The 11,145-nt window shown below is 37.1% G+C and overlaps 1 long non-coding RNA gene across 1 annotated transcript in view; it reads left to right on the top strand.

The window, feature by feature from the left end:
* Positions 1-1,102: 1,102 nt before the first annotated feature.
* LOC121943991 overlaps positions 1,103-11,145 on the top strand; it is a 41,014-nt gene continuing 30,971 nt past the window's right edge. The window contains exons 1-2 of the long non-coding RNA XR_006105886.1: positions 1,103-1,168; positions 1,822-1,931. This is a non-coding gene — a long non-coding RNA (uncharacterized LOC121943991). The remainder of the gene's footprint in view (positions 1,169-1,821; positions 1,932-11,145) is intronic.

Raw genomic sequence — 11,145 nt, 5'->3', positions numbered from 1 at the left:
TAACTTCTTTAAAAAACATAAGGAGCTAGGGTAATGATCAGCTTAACAAGAAAAGGCCCCAAAAATAATATGAAATTAGTAGAAAATTACAAGAAAATTGCATGAAAATTATATAAAAAAAAAAACAACAAAAAAACAACCCCTACATACAAAAAAGTAAAATGTTTTTAAAAAATGACCACAAAAAAAAATGATAAAAACCGAAATAAACTTTCTTTTTTATGTGACACAATTTCAAATACGTAATTAAAAGAAAAGAACCCCCCAGCTGTTTTCAGATCATTTCCATGTCACCACTGACTAATGTTTTGCACCTTGTGGGACATTTTTACCATGTTGCTAATTGTTTCTTCCTGGGTTTTAATGGAAATCAGTCCAATTTTCTCTGCAACACAGTGCAATAGTGTGCATTACAAGGTTTAAATGCTAATAAAAGGCATCTGAGTGCAGCACAACAAAACTGATGTTTACTCAGGTTTTAAAGGGTTAAACTGCCTTTAGCTATCTACCTAAGATCTAACTATCCAAGATTTTTTTGAAAGTGGTACATATATAAGGGCATTTTCTTTAAATGTATTTTATGAATGTCAAATTTAGCTATGATAATAAGCAAATTATGTTATTTATTTATTATAAATTATGTATGTACTGTTCATTGTTAAAGAAATTTGGATTTTTGAATATTAGAAACAAATCAGATCATTCGACTAAAATATTCTAGCCAATATGTATTTGGAGATCCGACATAAAATCGGTACAGAAAACCGTCAAGTACTTGGAGAATTACGATAAATCTTGTTGCCACATACCGTAATATCGTCTTTTCGACAATCGATTGTTCGGGGCTGCTTGTTGTGCGCACGCTCAGTTCCAGCCTGGCTCGAGTTAACGCTGATTGGACGAAGCTGAAGGTGACGTTTGACGCAGGTGTGTTTAAACGCATTGTTTTTAACTTGAACCGATTGTAGCTGTTAGACCCATGTGAGACCTACGTACTCGGCACGTTTACTCTTTAAAAGTCTAAGTTACGTAACAAATGTCCGCTGTCAGGTGGGAATGATGCACTATTTTTGTTGCCTAGCTGCTTACTGTAAACAACCTTCACAACCGCTAATACGTTACTCAGCGTGTCGCTTTCTGCTCGGCTCCTCACTTCCTCACTAGCCAGGTTAGTATGAGGACATGTTGAATTTTATCAGTGGTGGAATATAACCAAGTATATTTACTCAGATACTGTACTTGAGTGGCCTGTGAATATGAGGTACTTGTACTTTACTTGTGTTTCCTTTTCATGCCACTTTATACTTCTGCTCCACTCCATCTTAGAGGGAAATGTATTTTATGTACTTATTTTAAGTCTTTTACTGAAAAAAGATGATACGTTTTTCCCTATTTGTATTTATAATTTTGATGGGGTTTTGGATGTTTGTTTTTTTCTCACTAATTTCGAGTTTGGATGTGTTTTTTTTCTTTTTTAATAGTTTTTTAGGGTGTGTTGGTGTCTTTTCTTTCTCTAAAGATATGTCTGCCTTGAGTACTTTTACATTAAATACTTAAGGTACATGTTTCTGATCATACTTAAGTGTACTTATTTTGACTTATAAAACATTTTCAGTGCAGGACTTTAACTTGTAACAGAGTGTTTTCACAGTACTAAAAGAAAGGATTTGAATACTCCTTCCTTCACTGGATTTTAACATTTGTTGTATTCATCTTTCTGGCAAGACAGCAGACAGATATGAAATCATGATATCTTCAAATATTCAACCTCTTGCTTAAAACAATTTAAAAACTAAAGCTTTTTTTTCTCCTCCCTTCAAGTTAACACAGAGTGAATAACTGTGGACGGTTGGTCTTGCGGTGAGACCAGGACAGACTCAACTGTACGGACCAAAATGCCAAAGCTGTGATCTACAAGCAACTATAAAGTGGTGAGTGAACAGTTTTGATTTTATGTGGCTTTTACTGTTTGATTCATAGACTATATTTTTATACTGTGTAAGGTTTGACTAAAGGCTGCGTATTTTATTTATTTTGGTGAACTACATTGCTCCCTCGCGCCCATGCTAACGAGCCATTGTAAAAACACACAACGCCATCTTAATAAAAAACATCTTAATAAATGATGCCACTTAAAGTCAGAAAAAGTATCCATGGCCCATTTGAGAATAATTTAGGCATAATTGTATTTTTTTATTTCAATTTTTGATGTATTAGTGTTTAGGCTCACATCACTTTAACGCTGCAGCCAGTAAAGGTGAGGCTAATTTCAGCTACTTGATACTGTAGGGTAGTTCGTGGATTTCTCCCCATCTTAAACTCTAATAATACATAATAATTTAATCTTTGTTATATTGTGTACTATTAATCTAAATCTGCAAAGTAATTAGTAAAAAACATCAGGTTTAAAAATGCAGTGATGTAAAATAGAAGTACCTCAAAATTGTAGGCCTACAGTACTGCAATACTTGAGTACATTTACTTTGTTACTTTCCACTACTTTAAATATATATATATATATATATATATATATATATATATATATATATATATATATATATATATTATACCATATTAATGTTGGCCTAACTGGAAGGTAGTAACTGTATTTTTATTTAGCTGGAAATTTACATCTTTCTGTTGGTAAAAATTTGAGCTTTCAGATTTGAGTGTAATGTGCGTTAGTTATATCTATTTATGTCCTCTGCAGTTTTACTTTAGTGAAAATGTATTAAAACCAGTGAGAATAAAGTAACTTGTGTTAGTATTACCCAGAACATTATTCATGCATTACCAGATTATGTCATTTCATTGTCAAACATACATCGTTTTAGTCCAAATATAGCTCCTCTTATTCTCCTATTTTAGGGATGAACATTACAAACTGTTTATGTAGGATTAATATCCGTGCTGTTTGCATTTTGTGAGGTGAGGTATAGTAAACATTTACTACATTTTACATGCTATTAACTCCAACCTGTTTCACCCTAACAAAATGGCTTAATTATATGTGATAGTTGATAATGCAAAGAGGAATAATGTTAAAATCAGCACAAAGGGAGACAGCATCATAATCCTGCTTGTCAGAGCACAGCAATCTGAAGAGCTTCTGGGCTGTTCATGTAGTATTTAAATGTAAATGAAAATAGGTTGCCTCTGCAGGGTCTTGTTTTTTGTGCAAACGTCATTTTAGCCAGCAGAGGGAGACACCTTCATTTGCATTTGGATTCAAAGTGTATTACATTAGTTGAACAGATGATGAGCACTTGTTGCATCATTCAGATTGTGACGTTCGTGTCAAAAGCAGTCTGATTAAGAGCTTGACACTTGAGATGTCACCTCAGTGGCAAATAAAAATATGCATTCATAAGTGCATTAACTAGTGTATAGACTGTTTTTTTCCATGTTCTTCTGTCTTTTTTCTTTTTGATATCTGGATGTTTGTGAACATTTTAGTCTTATCAAAACCCCAGAGTGAGTCCCCCGCCCTGCTTTTCATGGTCTTCCTCTCAAAGCTTAATTCTCCTCAATGTTTCACATTTGATCGAAACCCTTCCATATATTCTCATTTCTCTAAACACAAAGCAAAACAAGAAAAACTGCACAAAAAATGTTGTTTGTATTTAAACAAGCTTCATGCATTATGTAAAGCTTATTAGCTACATGAAAAAGTGCTTTTTACATTCAAAACTTTGTTGTGTACACACATCTCATTATGTACAGTGTAAAAGATAGTAGCCATTGATACAGCGTACAATAAAAAGATGCTGATTATATTTACAAAGGCTTTGTTTTATGTAAAGCTTTTTCCACAGAGAGCAGAAGTTTAGTCAACTGAAAAATAATTTTATGAAATGCAAAAGAAAGGCCAAATACTATATTAATTTTCTGTCTGGCAAAGTGTTTTTGTCTCCACTTTTGCCCGTTTGACGTTTGCCCAGCATGATTTGTTCAGCCACAATGAATCCCTGGATGCTCTTCCTCTTCCTTGTCCTCATCGTCCTCTTTCTGTTTTCCTCATGTTACCTCTTCACTCTTTGTATCTCCATCCGCACTGTAGACCCGATTCATCCAAAATCAGCACTCTGTACTCTGATCTGTAACAATTTAACGATTAATGTTTGCACCTGAGTGAGTGGTCAGTGTGGCCAAATTTAGCATTTTAGTCTTTTTTTGTCACTGTTGTAGCTTTTGATGATGATCTTATTTTAAATGTTTAAGTGTTTTTGCAGAATGTGGTTAAGAGTGTAGTACCTCAGTTTAAGGTCATTGCATGTGCCAGAACCCTCTGCAGGTATTTTATGTTATTCTCAAAATTCCCTTTTAATTGATGCTGTTCGGCTCTGCAGTCCCGCATACACAAGAAAGCGATCCTTTAATTGTTTTTTGCAGGCGTATTTCGATTCCAAAGAGCGGATTAAAATGGATCACCATGACAAAAACGGTTAGACTAAGCAAAGTAAAGAGTCCTAAATCTATTAAAATTGTACTATTTTTTCAAAATGAGATGACAACTGATACCCACTGCCCCGCTCTGTGACCTCTCTGTTAGGTAAGGAGATTGACATGTTTGTGTGATGCATATCAGTTATGTGTGCAGGAAAAAGGATTTCAATCGAGTCTTTCAAGATGTTTGTCCTGACAACCTAAACAAGCCAACTACAGTTAATCTGTTTCAACTTCTTTTAGAGTGATCAGGAGCGAAGGAAGCGTTTCAGACTACAGAGGAGCAGATCATGGGTGTACACGTCCATAGAGGACAGATACTGCACTTCAGACACACTTTATCTGTAGTGTCTTTGAACATAGATTCAAAGGGGTTATATCCCAAAGCTCCTGTCATCTGTCCGCCCATTATCATTGTAGATTGTACATCGGCGAAAACTAAAGCCCACCGATACAACTCAAACTATATTTGTCCCCTTTGATTTACCAGAATCATCTACGAGCTTCAACTGGGAAAGCGATACCAAAATGTTCAGAATCTGCCCGACTCTGCGGAAATGATGTGTGTTGAAAGTTATTTTTTGACTCACTGACAAACTAGTTTAGAGTTGCATTATGACTTCACATCTCATTTCTCAGTTTCACTTTCATGGACTTAAGACATAGTTGTAATAAGTGGCACCGTTAAAATAAATTGTCCGTAAGTGAGTCTTAAAATGTGTTTAAAAGGAATTTGCTGAGTCTGGTCTTGGATGTCTGGTATTTATGGGAAGCCTTTTTCAGAGTTTTAGGACAATTAAAACAATGAATCAGCATCAATAATGTTATGATCTTTACTCGATGTCTAGGGGAACACAGAAACAACTTAACCAGTTTATCCAAAACCTGTGCAAACACTGGATCAAAATGAAAAGACAAGGCTGCTGGAATGCTTTGTGTGTAACAATGAATGCAACTTACAACATTATTAACAGAGATACGAAAATGAAAATGAAAATTGAAGCAAATAAGTTGCCATGGCCAAAATAATGAACAAAAACCCCACACTAACCAGAAACCAACTCGCTTTATTTACAGAACATCAAAACAGGATTTCTTTAAAGTTTCAAATTGGTGGCGGAGCTGTTGGACTGTGCAAACACAGCCCCCTCTTTCAGGTCAATTTTTTTAACTGTTTTTTTTATCCAAAAACCAGTTGACATCCAAGTGGGCTTTACATTTGGGCGTTCATCTCGTCTTCACAGCCCTACAAACTGTCAGCTGGTTGGCTTTTGTTAAAAATATATCCTCAATAACGCACAGAGCTGACTGTAAACCGGCAGAAGATGCACATTCTGAGTGTACTGTATAAATTTCCAAACAATGCTCATAAATCCAGAATAATATCGACATATCCCACATGTCTTAATCAGAAAATGCTGAATTCAACAAAAAAGGCCTACTTCATAATATCCAAACGGAATATGTTGTTTACATGACTCATTTTAAACTCTGAATATTGTCATATTCAGAAAAATAATGTCACATTATTGTGCATGTAAACAGTGAGAAAAAGCTCCATTCCAAAAAAAAGGCCATAATAGCCAGTGGACGTAACAGATAACTATGAGTCCAAAATGTTGACCTCATCCAACTTATGGTGTCTGTTAAACACTTTGCTGTGAGTGCAATGCTAAATTAAATAAAAAATAACAAACAGCATTGTCTTTCTACGCCGCAAAAAGTTCCAGTGATTAAATTAACAAATGCCTGATTCTTTATCAACTCTGGGAAATGAACTGATTGACTCTGATTTTTTTTAAGTCTTTTTTTAGAGATGAACATCAAGTAGCGATGTAAACTCCAACAGGAGTCTGAAATGTGACTGATGCTGACTTGGGGGTCATTTTGTAGCCTTTAGATTCTAAGCTTAATTGGTTTCCCAAAGCTGTAAATGTTTATTTTCTATCCCGTCCAGAAGGAACTTCGTGATAACATAGCTGCGGCTCTGTGACACATGAAGACGCTCTGCAAAGACTCTCAAAACAAACACACTGCGGGTCTGCGGTTCACGCAGGAAGGAAATGAAGAGGAAATAGATTGTCACAGCAGGATACGTGAGGAACACGGTCACTGTCATGTTGCTCGGCCAAGAGCCGCAGAGTCCACGATTGCGGTCAGATGATGTTATGACAGCGGGATCAGATTGTGGTGAAACCTAAACATTGATTTATTTGACAAGGTGGCTTGTCCCTTCTCACAGTGAGTTGTCTGTGTGGTCGTTATGCAACACAGAGAGGTTGCTGCGAGTGTTGATAGTATTATTACTGCGGCCAACAGGTGACATGGTGAGAAGTGAGTGTGATGCTCAGTGAGAACCGAAGCTAAAGGTGCTATGTCGGCAAGATTGGAGTCCCCTGAAGGCCACAAAACTACACACATCTTTCTCCAATTTGCCCTTAAATGAAACGTTTTGAAATGTTTTTGTTTTTATTACAAGTCTAACCACTCGTGACTATCAAGGCAAAGAATAAAATAAAAATCCATCCCGCTGTGCAGCCTAAAGCATTTACGGTCTGACAATAGGGGTACATTCAGCCCTGACAAAATATAGCAAAATGTTTATGTAAATGAAAATGGGGGTGCATCAAACACCCTGTTGTGTGACACCTCTGATGCACCCACTGAACGTGAGAAAACGCACCTCAAAGCTGTCGCATTGCACACTGTTTTGGGGAAACTGGCAAAATTGTGCACACCGTTGTCAGATTGAACGTGCCCTACAGGTCCCATCGACTAAGTAATTAAACACACCTGTTTGTATTTTTTTCTCAACAAATCATGAAAAAGTAATAAGTAAGAATTTTTTTTAAGCATTGGAAAACAATAACTTCGATTAAGTGTGGCGTTGGTCTGTATATTAGTAGAGCTGTTCATTAATTAGGGAGAAAGTGTTACTGCTGGGTTTACAGTTTTGTTAACATTCAGATCACGGATTGTGTCTTTAATCATCTCTTCCAATTTTGGTTCCCATAACTGCCACATTATAGCATTTTTCCTCCATAAAATGTAGCAGAGGAAATTGTTGTTTAGAACAGCACTGAATCCAAAACATTGAAGGATCACATCACCATCACTTTTCCAGTTGGAGCATACTCGTACAGGTTGTGATGGAAAGTTTTGAACAGCCAAAATATAAAGACTGAACATGTCAGCATCAGTGCACAACCCCATTTATGATATCAAGGCCTTTGAAGCTCGACAGACAGTTATATAAGCATCAGTATCTATTTCAAACTGCTATTTCATCGCCATCTTTCAACTGTCATTGTAAACTTCCTGTTGTTTTTTTTTTTTTGTTTCTAATTAAACTGACAACGACATGGGCACTTCAAGGGGAAAACTGTCTCAAAGCAAGATGCCTGTGGTCTTGGTGTGTGAGGTCAGAACAGACTGGTGCTATAACCCAAACTACTTTGTCTTTCACACGGATATTTGTTTATTTATAAGCTATACAACATATTTTCTCTTTTGATTCAAAGAATGTATTTGGTCTCAGCTATCCTTATTCTTATTTTTTCCATGATTTATTGTACACTTACAGAGAAAAGACAGTGCAGCAACATGCGTTAAGTCAGTAACATGCCATTTCTTGAAGTAGCATTAAGTAGAATTTTGTAGCATCTAGTGGTTAAGATTACAGTTTGAAACCTGATGAATCTTCTCCAATGTGGCATAAGTTAACGCCTGCTTAGGATTCTTTATATATATATTTTAAATATGTAATATCTAGACATTTTCCCTACGCTTTTCAAGTAGTAATTTTAAAGTTTTTAAAAATAACTGATCTACTAATTTCTTGCAATTTGACAATTAATTACCAAGTTGCTCATTGCCTTTTTTTTAAACATTTTTTGAAAGAAATAACACCCATTTGCACAGCGTTCAAAGGTTTAAATACCTGTAAATGGCATCTGAAAGCAGCACAAGAAAAGTGATGTCTCTCTAGGTTTCAAAGACTTAAGATCCAGACGTTTGGGAGAGTTTTATCCGGAGCCATATTATCAGCAGAGATCTCCCCCTCACTAAAACAAACGGATCAGGTGATTAAAGCCAGATCAGTGTTTTCAGGATACTGTACAGGTGGTCGTGAAAGCCTGCTAACTATGGTGATCGATGCAAAAACACCAATGGCCCTTTCAAGAGCCAGTGTTTGGTTTGACCTTTCGGGGCTACTGTAGAAATAGGGTGATGAAACATGGCGAAGTCTGAATGAAGACCTGCTCCCTATGTAGATAAAAACGGCTCATTCAAAGGTAACAAAAATGACAGTTGTTATTTTCAGTGGTTGCACATTAAAGAATACATACTTATTTTGCTATATTACATTTCTGCCAATATATTCCCCAAAATCCTACCCACAGGACCTTTTTAAATCAGGTACACCTGAGGACACAGACTTTAATTGTTTGAAAGAACAGTTCAAATTTATAAAATCAGGCTGAAGGAAAATCAAGTGAAATAACTATTTCTTAAAAGTTATTCAGAAATGAATAAAAAAATATATATGATTATCAAGCCATTTTGCTGTTAGAGCAGCAATACACTTTATTCTAGCTATTACTTAATGTGACACTTGTGTCCGCATGCTTCAGTTAACAGTAAACAGTCATCCCTCACTGGTCAGCATTAAAGTTGGCGAGCTGTCCTGTGCCCACATTCCTGCTCTTCATTAAGCAAAACATAAACAGTTAAGAAGAAGCCCTTTGATCTGACAGATGCCATTTAGGATGATGAAATAGTTTGTTGTCATTTCAAAACCGGAACATAATAATTAGCACTTTTTCAGATGACACAGCCAAACCCAGGACATGTGAGTCAGTCTGTTTCGCTTGCAAAGCGTGTTTCGACTTGTGTAGGAACATGATGTGGAGCTGGTGCCAGCATACAATACAGAGTTGAATTGGAGTGACAAAAAAGGTGCAGTCTGTTTTGAAGACAAATATATGTAGTCTATGGGTGGTGAGATCATGAAAGACATAATGCAGCAGAAACAGATCCAAAGTAGATGTCTCCACTCCACATCTGTACTCCTTTCCACTGTGACGTCTTTTTTGCCTGCAGAAATTGCACTCACAGGCGACATCTGATACAGAGTGTGTGAGTAAGTGCACTTGTTCTCTGTTCCCAGTGCAGGACTGGTAAAACACTTACATTCATGTTGATCCACGTCGCCACCGACAATTAGTGGCCATGCCCCTGGTAGTGGAAATGAGGAAGGCGTCTTTGGTGAGGGGCAAGAAACTCAAGAAACACAAGTGGAAGAAATGTGAGCTGTGCTGTCAATGCCTCTTTAAAAACATATGCAATACACATTTATTATGATTAGTATTCAGACTCATTTAATGCCCCAAAATGCATCGTTCCCACTAATTTCCTGCCCTTTTAAAGTCAATGACATCATAAAACATTTGAGCTTGGCTTAAATTAGCTGATTTATGGCCCGTTGCTGTTGTTTTATCTTGGAAGCCTACGTGACCCCTCCACTAAATCATGTTTCTGCAGCATCTTGTACCTTTCATCAGAGGTTCCCATGCATGCTATTGGCGTAGTGGAACAACTGACAAGATACAGGTTGTTTTCAAATAGCCCACATAAAAAATTATCTTTGCAGCAGCAGCAGCGGTTTTAGACATGCAACGAGTGCACTTACTCATGACTCAAGCTGTGGCAAATTCTGTACGTGAGTAACCCAAAAAGTATACACACTAAAAGGCAAAAAGTGACCCAACCTGGATCGATAAAGCAAAGCAATAACGGGTTAAGTTTAACCAGTAGCCATGGAAAGAAAGCCACCCAGTACCAATGGGTTTTTTGAACCAGCATTAATGTTACTGTTTTATGTAACTGTTTGGTTATTTACACACTCTTTTCAAATGTTTACGTCGCTATTTGTTAACAGCCGCAACAATGTCGTGACAGCTGGTGGTATTATTTTCCACCTTCTGATTCTTTGTGTGTGTGTGTGTGTGTGTGTGTGTGTGTGTGTGTGTCATGGCAAATGTGATCCTGGTGACTGTAGTATGAAACACAGAAGCCATTTTGAGTATTTTGCCAGATGTTTGTCTGTCAGTAGATTTTGTTATTGCAGTAGCATCGCAATGGTGCAAAATGCAGTCACAAAATTTTACAGGTGGTTAGTGGGGGTTAGGGTGGCACAGTGGTGCAGTGGATAGCACTGTCACCTTACAACAAAAGGGTTTTGTGTTCGATCCCACCAGCAAGCGGGTGCCCTTCTGTAGAGTTTGCACGTGGCTGTTCTCCCACAGTCCAAAGATATGCAGGTTTGGTTTATTGGTAACTGAATTGTCTGTAGCTTTGAAAGGTTGTACGTCTCCGTAGGTTTTTTTACAAAGAGATCTTGCGATAGGGCCGCTACAACGTCCCTTCATTATGCCACCTTTGCTTTTTTTATAGAGTATCAAACAACGGCAGTAGCTCCACCTGCTAGATGCCGATCACTCCAGTGTGTGGTTTTAGATACCATGCTGGTGTCCTGGAGGCAAAAACGTTCGATGTGTAACACAGCAGTGGCAGCCTCCAGTGTGACATATAATGTATAAGTTGGAGAGTGCTTTCCAAACAATAACAAAGGCATATTGCAATATATGCCCTGTTATACGGTGGCTGATCTCATCCTCTGCTCGGAGGTTAAGGAGC

The sequence above is a fragment of the Plectropomus leopardus genome, chromosome 6, assembly GCF_008729295.1.
Source record: "Plectropomus leopardus isolate mb chromosome 6, YSFRI_Pleo_2.0, whole genome shotgun sequence".
NCBI classification, from domain to species: domain Eukaryota; kingdom Metazoa; phylum Chordata; class Actinopteri; order Perciformes; family Serranidae; genus Plectropomus; species Plectropomus leopardus.
The sequence above is the reverse complement of the archived record's forward strand: the minus strand, read 5'-3'. Positions and strand labels throughout refer to the sequence as shown.